The sequence below is a fragment of the Rattus norvegicus genome, chromosome 7 (genome assembly GCF_021556685.1).
Source record: "Rattus norvegicus strain SHRSP/BbbUtx chromosome 7, alternate assembly SHRSP_T2T, whole genome shotgun sequence".
NCBI lineage: Eukaryota > Metazoa > Chordata > Mammalia > Rodentia > Muridae > Rattus > Rattus norvegicus.
This window is the reverse complement of record NC_141540.1, coordinates 49,991,755-50,001,889: the sequence shown is the minus strand read 5'-3', so window position 1 is coordinate 50,001,889 and position 10,135 is coordinate 49,991,755. Positions and strand designations below refer to the sequence as shown.

General features: G+C 38.3%; 1 long non-coding RNA gene across 1 annotated transcript; it reads right to left on the bottom strand.

Moving 5' to 3' along the window:
* Nucleotides 1-3,713: 3,713 nt before the first annotated feature.
* On the bottom strand, nt 3,714-8,399 carry LOC148004660 (uncharacterized). The gene is made up of 3 exons (XR_015626120.1): nt 8,272-8,399; nt 7,228-7,307; nt 3,714-6,593 (listed from the first exon to the last, which is right to left on the bottom strand). It is a non-coding gene; the product is annotated as an uncharacterized LOC148004660 (long non-coding RNA).
* Nucleotides 8,400-10,135: the final 1,736 nt, after the last annotated feature.

Sequence of the window (10,135 nt, the reverse complement as noted above, 5' to 3'; positions counted from 1 at the left end):
GATGGCCTTGTAGGGAATCAATGGTAGGAGAGGCCTTTGGTCCTGTGAAGGCTCAATTCCCCAGTGTAGGGGAATGCCAGGGCAGGGAGGCAGGAGGGAGTGGATGAGTGGGTGGGAGAGCACCATCATAGAAGCAGAGGGAGGGAGGATGAGATAGGGAGTTACCAGAGGAACCAGTAAAGGGGATAACAGTTGAAATGCAAATAAAAACAACATCCAGTAAAAGAAAAAAAAAAAGAACTTTGATGCTCTCATTATACCTAAGTTGTTTACTAACAAAAATGTAAAGTCCTATAACTTTTGTGATAGGTGGATAAATGAAATAAGGGGTAAATAACATCTTTAAAATATCTTTTGTTGACTGCAATGCATTCTCTTCTGCTTTTACTAACAATTATTAATTATTAGTAATAAAAAATAATTATTAGTGTTAACAATTTTTAAGACTCAGAGGACATACTCTTTTACATCCTCTGTTGTTGTTGGAAATCTTGTTGTATGTGTAAGTGACACAGTTATTTCAGTCAGTCTTGAAGATCTATTCAAGATATTTTGATTATTGATGCCACTGACTGTCAGAGCAGTAGGAGATTTAATTGGAATACATATTTCTTTGTCTGACGTTAATTCATTGTGCCATCCTCTTTTAAATGTCTGTCACTATTATGTAAGGATTTGTGTGTGCAATTCATTTTCTAAATTTCTGTTTCCCCAAGAGTCACAAACCTATTCCAGCAAACACAATTTTATATATTGAGTAATGAACTTGAATTTCTAAAACTCTTCTTTTGGATGAGTTATAAGTTTTCAGTTCATCAAAGTTGTGTGGTCATGGTCTTTCTTTAAAACACATACATACATACACACACACACACACACACACATACACACACACATTGAGAATTTTTTCATATGAGATCTATCTTCCCCTTTCAAAATTCCACCCAGATCATTCCCTCATTTCTCTATCCATCTAACTTCATCTTAAAAATGTAAAGACATACAAAACAAAAAATAGCACAGAAAGTATGGAGTTTAATTCACTTATAAATTTTCCCACAATGGATTGATACACACCAATAACATACTTGATTTAATTTTAGCATGAACCACACACATAAAGGTAGGTATTCTCTCTATAGCATGATGTTCTTTTATGAGAAGCAGTCACTTCTTACATTATTAAAACACACATGTTCTATACCACTATTCACTGTACTATATAATTTCGCATTTGAGTAGCCTTAGGCACAGTTTCACTTTTTGTTGTATAATAGTTTGTTTTGAGACTGAAACATTCTATTCTGCAAAGAAGCAATTTATGCACAGAGGTAAAGGACTCAACATAACTTCAGGAAGTTCCTGAAACTAACTAGATCCACTAGGCCTATTCCTGTCAGATTAAGTAACAAAAACTGATGAGAGTCACTCTCACACTAGCTGAACTGGAAATAAAATTCTTAGACAAGACAAGCTGCAAAGAGACAAGATCAGTTGCTTGGAAGAAGCAGAGACCAACAGAGATGCCTCGACGAAGTTTAGATCAACTGAGTCATGTAGAAAGGATAGCCTTCAACCTGTTGAGCTGAGCATTCAGCTGTGCAGAATGCTCCAGGTTCCCAGCTTTGTGAGCTGTCACCAGTGCTAGAATGGAATTTGTTCATGTAGCCATATCTGTGTAATTTCTGCTCCTGTAAGCAACTCCTCACCCACGTTCCTGTAAGCAACCCCAATAATGTCAAGCTTCAGCAAATCGGTCTTCATTTTGATTTGTTGTAGGCTCTTTAATTTGGGTGAGTAGATGTGTAACATCACTCCAGGAAGAGTCTCATCACAAAACAGCTTCTTGGCCCTACTTGGTCATCAGTTTATCCTTCTTTATTGTCAATGTGGATGAAGAGACACTGTTTCTGAGATTAGGAGAACAAGTTCTAAAATTCTCAGCTGTCAGTTCACTTTGTTTATCTTGTGACATTAAAAATGAGTGTTCTTTATCTGCCCATTAAATAAGAGTCAGTTGGCCCATAGGTTGGGAATATATTCCTTTAATTTATTTTGGGTTATGTGTGTACTATGTTAGGAGACTCTTTAACATTAACTAAAAAATGCAACCATTTTTTAGAGATGGATATTTTTTGTATTGTTGCTTATTTGCCTAATCTTAAAACTTGAACTAGAACCTCAACAATATTGCACAAGATTTCCTGAGGTTACATTCCCATCTGTCTGGACAAAGAGCCCTCTCTTGGTTCAGGCTGGTATTATCTTTGAGAATTGCCTAAATTTTGCTGATGCATAATGTGTCTTGTTAGATTTATCCTAAGCTATTATTTTCTTTTTTGGTACTAAATTATTATTTACAAGCTTTTGACATTTGTAATTGTTCAAATATAAATGTCTTTGATACAGATCCTATGCTTCATTTGAAGTGGCCTGTCCTGTCATTCTGTCATTTTGTAGTCATGTTCAATGGTGCTTTTGTGAGAGCTTTACGAGCTGTTCAAGCTTTTGTGACTCCAAAAATGTTTTCCTCATTGCAGAGCAGATAGGCTGATAAATCGCAATAGTCCAGTGTAATGCCTCTCATCATTTAATAATTGTTTAATTCACCATCAAAATTTAGGCTACAAATATTCCTCATAAAACTGAAAGATCTTACACTAAATCCACATTTAACTTTTACATTATATTTATATATGTTTTGTGCCTCTCTCTCTCTCTCTCTCTCTCTCTCTCTCTCTCTCTCTCTCTGTGTGTGTGTGTATGTGTGTACCATCATGTACATGTGCTGGTCAGAAGACATTTTGCAGGAACTTAGGTTGTCAAGGTTGTCAGCAAGTGCCCATATAAATGGAGCTATTTGCACACCCTCAAATTAGAAGACACTGTAAATGTGAGCATACACATAATTTAAGTAGTATTATACCTCTATCTTGCACCATATGTATAAATCAATTGAAATAAAAGTGATCAAAGATGTGTTTATGAGCTAATGAATTGGTCAATGTTTCTTGGTATGACAAGTACTTTAGTATATATATATACTAAACATCATGGCCAAAAGCGTCTTTTACAGTCCCTCATAATGAGAAGCCAGAGCAGGAACTCAAGACAGATGCCGAGAAGCAGGAACAGAGGCAGAAACCATAGAAGAATTCTGCTTACTGTCTTGCCTTTGTGACTTGCTGGGCTTATACTTTTAAACAACCTAAGACCACATGTCCAGGGCTGGCCCCATCTATAGTGAGCTGGATGCTCCCACTTCAATAATAATAATAATAATAATAATAATAATAATAATAATAATAACAACAACAACAACAACAATAATAATAATAATAATAATAATAATAAATGTGCTGCAGATTTACCAAAGGCAAATCCGATGAAGGCATTTTCTCAGTTGAGCTTTGCTCTTCCTAGATGATACAAGATTGGGTCAAGTTGACCAGAAAAAAAAATCTAATCAGCCTGACAAACAAAACACAACTTTAAGAAAATTATAGATATATTGATATTCACAGAAAGCCTTATTTTATGAATCAAATATTGCTTGAGCTGGAATTTATGATTTTTATTCTATTATAGTTTCTATGTTGCATGTTTTAAATAATATTTTATTAATACTTTGAGACTTTGATATGATATATATTTTGATGATATTTGTCTTCCAACTTCTCCTAGATCAACGTATACCTCCTTCCCATCCAACATCCTGTTTTTTAAAATTACTTTTATTTATTTAAAATCTAGTCCTTGTCCCCCTCTGGGTCCACACTCCCGTTCCTCATCCCATTCCTCCTCCCCTCTGTGTTCAAGAGGATGTCCTCCCCACACCTCTTGCCAGAACTCCCAATTCCCAGGGACCTCAAGTCTCTTGAAGGTTAGTTGCATCTTCTCCCACTTAGGCCACACCAGGCAGTCCTCAGCTGTATATGTTTTGGGGCCTTGGACCAGCTCATGTATGCTTCCAGGTTGGTGACTCAGTGTCTAAGAGATCTCAGGGGTCCAGGTTAGTTGAGACTGCTGGTCTTCCTATATTGTTTTCCTTTCCAGCTCTTCTAGCCTTTTCGTAATTCAACCACAGGGGTCCCCGACTTCAGTCCCATGGTTGGGTGTAAGTGTCTGCATCTGTCTCAGTCAACTCCTTGTTGGGCCTTTTAGAGGACAGACATTCTAGGCTCCTGTCTGTAAGCACACCATAGCGTCAGAAATAGTGTCAGGCCTTAGAGTCCCTCTTGAGATGGATCCCACTTTAGGCCAGTCAGTGGACCTCCTTTCTCTCAGTATCTTCTCCATTTTTGTCCCTGCAGTTCTTTTAGACAAGAACAATTCTGAGACAGAGTTTTTGACTGTGGGATGGCAACCCTACCCCTCCACTTGATGTCCCTTTTTTCTATTGGAGGTGAACTCTACGAGTTCCCTCTTCCCACTGTTGGGCATTTAATCACACTTTTAAGGCACATACAATATTAGTTAGAAAGTTGGGATCTTTTTATGATTTTTCTATTGCGAACTAAAAGAATTAATGACTAGCAATAAAGATGTCCTCAACACTAAATGGATTTTTCTCTGATAATTGGTAAAAAGTGTTAAGGATTCAATTTCTCCCTCATGTTTTATTACTGAGATAGTGGCTACTTGGCTAAAAATGACAAATGTTATCTGAGAAATTGAAGATTGGTAGTCAAGAAAGGGATGAGAGAAACAATCACAAAATGGAAAGAACATATAGAAAGATGGACAGGGCATCTATAGGGCAGAGATCCTTGAAAAATATGACTTAGGTACAAATTATATCTTTTACGAAACTTGACAGAATAATAATATACAGAATATTTTGATCAGGTAGTAAGTATAATCTTTTGGTTTTGTTCTTTTGTTTTCTTTAACAGTCCCCACACCTAAGGTGTTTTTGTTCTGAAATAAAAAAGTACAAATGAAATTCTGTCTTCTCTTTGAATAAAATACTATTTATCCTAAATATTGGTCCAGCTCTGCATTACTATAATAAAATGCTCAAGGCAGCTAAATTATAAGAAAAGTCTTTAATTCTCAGTTTTGTGGGTGGGTCAAAGCTCAGGTGACTGTTGGTTTGGTCTTTGGTACCTGTGTGTTTCTGGGATGCTCCATGGATTTCTAGGTACTGCTTATTTCTATTCTGTTAGTGATCCTTTGCTTGGCTGTGTTCTCTAACAGATAATGACCCTCTAGAGAGAGCATCATGTTATTTTTCTAGAGTCTTACATGGGTCCTGACACATTGTATTTATATAGTTTATCAAATAATTTAAGCAGATTTATTTTCATGATCTCAAAAACCTTAGAAACTTCATTTTACCATGTACTAAAAAAGCTACTTTAAAATTAATTTCATTTTATTTCGTGTACATGAATGTTTTGTCGGCATGTATATCTGTGTAACTTGTGTGTGCCTGGTGCCTTCCAAAGCTAGAAGGTGTCAGATCACTGGGAACTAAAGTTTTAGACAATTGGGAGTCACTATGTGGATATTGGGACTTAAATTGGGTTCTGTGGACAAGTAGCCAATGCTCTTATAACTACCAAAGTATCTCCCCAAGCCCTCAAAGAGATACTTTTATTATTTATTTTGTAACTATCAGATTTATGGATATCATGGATATAAAATTTCTAGAATCATCTGGGAGGATAGCATAGTCTCTTAATTATGCAAAGAGGCAGCAGTTTACAAATGGGGGGGGAGAGAGAGAGAGAGAGAGAAAGAGAGAGAGAGAGAGAGAGGAAGAAAATGCACACAAGTACACACACACATATACACAAACTCATTTGCAGCTATGAGCTTTATAAAATATAATGCAGAAAAAAATGGAAACCTAGCAAAATCTTAGCAGGAATGGGAGACAGATCATACAGGAGGCAAGGCAGCCATCAGACTCTATTGTGAAAAGAGTGTTATGGTGCCTGGTCAGTTTGTTAAAATTGGGTCACCCACTCTCTCCTTTTCCCAACACATCTCCTGCCTGATAGATCCAGTCAAGAAAGAAAGGAAAGAAACCTCCACCAGAACCAGAGAAAAGCTTTTGTTGACCCAGTTTGCATTGGTTCTTGTAGGTCTATTTCTGCTCTCCCACCATAGGAGGTTAGAAGAGAAGGCTAATCAAAATACAGTACAAAAGACCTTCCACTTGAACACTCTAGTGGAAAGAGAGAGAGAGGAAAGTACGAGAACAGCAAGGCTGTGTCAAGAAATGACTTTTCTTAATTTAAAACCGAGAAAATGCTCTCACATCCAAAAAGTCTGTAAAGACCTACACAGTGGGTAAGAACCGAGCAGGGAGCCCCAGTAAGCAATTAAAATAAAAACGAAGATGACAGGTCACAAGAGCTAATGCTCCAAGCTACCTAAGGCTTCATGAGGGATTCAAAAGGAAAAGCTCACTTGGAAATTACTTTTTTTTAAAGGACAGAACATTATTCTTTATATAAAAATATATAAAATTAAGCATTTCTTTAGTGATTAAAAAAAAAAAAAGTCCAGTATCAGTGATGCTCAGCTTGCTCAGGGCGGATCACCGCCGCTGCTCCGTCTGCTCTCCCAGTTATGCTGCATTTCTGAGGAAAAACAAAAGACCTGCAGCTCCATTGCACTTCTTATTAATAGATTAGTTCTCATTAACTAGAACAATGAAGGACAATTGTTAGTCAAAGCTCTCCATAAGCATGAAGTAAAAAGCAATAACCCACCCATTCATTAGATCCCCAACCCCAAACAAAAGGACATTTCAATTGTACCCAGCTTGTGCACTGTGATTTTAGGAAAGCACACAGCTCTTAAAAACTGTGTTAATAACAATGCCAACCAACCAGAGCTTCCAGGCACTAAGCCACTACCCAAAGACTATACATGGACTGACCCTGGACTCTGACCTCATAGGTAGCAATGAATAGCCTAGTAAGGGCACCAGTGGAAGGGGAAGCCCTTGGTCCTGCCAAGACTGAACCCCCAGTGAATGTGATTGTTGGCCGGAGGACAGGGTGGTAATGGGGGAAGGATGGGGAGGGGAACACCCACAGAGAAGGGGAGGGGGAGGGGTTAGGGGGATGTTGGCCTGGAAACTGGGAAGGGGAATAACAATTGTAAAGAAGAAAGAAGAAATACTCAAGTTAATAAAGAAGAAAAAAGACCACAAAATAAAAAATAAAAATAAAAAAACTGTGTTAATAATTTATTTATTTATTTATTTACTTATTTATTTTTGTGTGTGCAGCATGTGTGTGGAGGTCAGAGGACAATTTGCTGGAGTCCTTTCTTTCCTTCCAGATGTGCTAGATAACCAGAGATGGAACTCAGTTACACAGGTTTTGGAGGAAGCACTTTATCTCTTCTGTCCATTGAGAGCAATCCCACCAACCTGGGAAGTACACAGCTTAGTACTCTTGGGAAAAAAATCACTGAGAGCAGCTCACAATACTCAGTACCACCCCCCTCCAACCCTGGTCCATGGCACCACAGACATTGTAGTCAGATAATTCTTTGTTGTGTATTGAAGGGTTTTTGGCAGCGTCCTGGGCCTTTGTCTGCCACAGGCTATTACTTCTTCCCTAATCATGATAATCAAAAATAATTTCATATATTAGTAAATAACTCCTGTGGAACCAAAGAGAACCCAGTTGAAATATGATACCAAGAGGCGTGGAGCAGTGGTTTGACAGCCACTCACTTGAAGGGATCCAGCAGACAGGGAAATTACACACAGAAAGGATCCAGCAGACAGGGAAATTACACATAGAGTCAAACGTGGGATGAAGAGGAGAAACAGGGGAGAAGAGGGTTAGACGTAACTGCTTCCCAGGAAGCTGGCTTCGGCTGTGAGAAGGACTGTAAGGCAGGCTTGTTGTCTGCGGCTGTCTGGACAGAAGCGCATTGCATAGAGCATCAAATTCAAAGGATAATTCTGTACCGAGTAACAGCAAGACTGCTTTGGGGTCATGCTAGCATTACCTAATTCAGGGGAGGCAAGAAGCAATTACTAACACAAAACACAGCAGCACGCCAGCAACAATCAATCAATCAATTAATCAATCAATAAATAGGGAAGGAAAGAAAGACAGGAAGGAAGGAAGGAAGGAAGGAAGGAAGGAAGGAAGGAAGGAAGAGACAAACACAGAAACCAAGAAACAAAGAAACAAAGAGGGTAGGAGGCATTTCTCAATTCAGACTGTTTCTAATTTGGGTTAAAATGCTCCTTGTCACACTTTCGCCAAAGCAAAGGATTGATATTAACCTTACCAGTCTCTCAGGCTGCTCAGTGACAAACCTGAAATTACCCAACATGCTGTTCAGCTGTTAACAAAATGCCCTCCGCAATAGTGTGAGAATGGAATTGGCTTCCTTCTTCTCTGTCACTCACTGGAACTGGACTCGAACACAGCTGTATTTACCAGGTAGTTACTGTTTAACACATTTCCAGTCGCCAGGGTGATGATGAGGAATATGATGAGCTCACTGTTAACATACAGAATCAGAGCTCAAGATTATTTCTTTTACCTTTGTTTTTCTGGAAAGTAGAAAAATAGTTTCTTTAAGAAAAGTTATGAATTAATACTGAATTTTGCTCATGAACACGTTCAGATTAAAAATAAATCCCTATACTGTGTGGTCCCTGCTGTTTGTACACAGAACCCCCTGTTTGTTACTGATGATGATCTGACCTCAGAAACAAGTTAGCTGAACAGAACAGCCGGAAGTGAATACAGACTGCTCAACAACATCGTGGTTGGTTTTGAATTACAGTGTGGGGATCAGGTAATAAGAGGAAGGAACTCCGAAACCTCATTGACATCATAGTTTCTCATAAGCAGGAATGAGGAAGAAGAGAAGTAAATGCTTAGGTTAATAATACTAAAGTCTAGGTTAATGATAATAAAATTCTCTCACTCTCTCCCTCCCTCCTCCACCTATGCGGTGGTGGTGGTGGTGGTGGTGGCATGTGCGTATGTGCATGTGTGACTCTCTCTGTCTCTGTCTCTGTCTCTGTCATCTCTGTCTCTGTCTCTGTCTCTCTCTCTGTGTCTCTGTCTCTGTTTCTCTCTGTCTCTTTGTATGTGTGTGTGTGTGTGTGTGTGTGTGTGTGCAGGCGCACACATGAGTCTATGCTTCATTAATCACTCTTCACCTTTTTTTTTGAAGACAGATTTTCTTACCAAATCTGGAGCTTATAATTTGGCTAGATTGAGGGCTAGTAAGTCTCAGACATTCTTCTTTCTCTGTCTTGCTAGAGTTGAGGTAATTTCTAGGTAATGAGATTTTTTTTTTTTGCATATAATTGAACTTTTCAGTTTTACTTTGGTTTGAGGGAGCACATACCTGTTACCTATTTTTACATTCCCTTTTCCCTTGGTTTAGCTATTTAACATGTCTTAGGTTAAACTACTGTTAATATCTAGATCATTTCAAATAGTAGGACTTTAATTACCATGTGTTTACTGTGAAAAAGGATAATTTAGAGTCACAGTATAAAGTGATATGAAAAGCCGGATGTAGTGAATATGTGTAATGCTAGCATGTGGGAACCCCTTTTTTTTTTTAAAAAAACTCATCAGCTAATCTTTTTTTTATTGGATATTTTCTTTATTTACATTTCAAATGTTATCCCCTTTCCCCGTTTCCTCTCTGGAAACCCCCTATCCATACCCCCTCCTCCTACGTCTATGAGGTGCTCCCACACCCACTCACTCCTGCCTCCCTGTCCTGGCATTTCCCTACACTGGGGCATGGAGCCTTCCCAGGACCAAGGATCTATTCTCCCATTGGTTCTTTGTGAGGTTGGTTCCTTTCCATCGCAAAGTTTGATTTGCAAGAATCCAAGGGCAAGGTTAACCCATGTATCCTAGAAATACGGATTCTTTTATTTCCATATGAAGATTCTAGATGGGGAAACTGAGAAATTTGGCTCAAAGTTTCAAAATATAAATATCAGAGTACCGCCTGTCTCTGAACTGAGGCCCCTGAGCATGATGAAGTTTATGTCCACTAATATAGAGATTAATGTCCAGCTAATGTTTTTTTGTTTTAAATTTTCTTTATAGTAATTAACATGAGAAATTTATATTGCTTTTGCTTGAGTGGAACTTGTGAGAGTACACAACCTAGC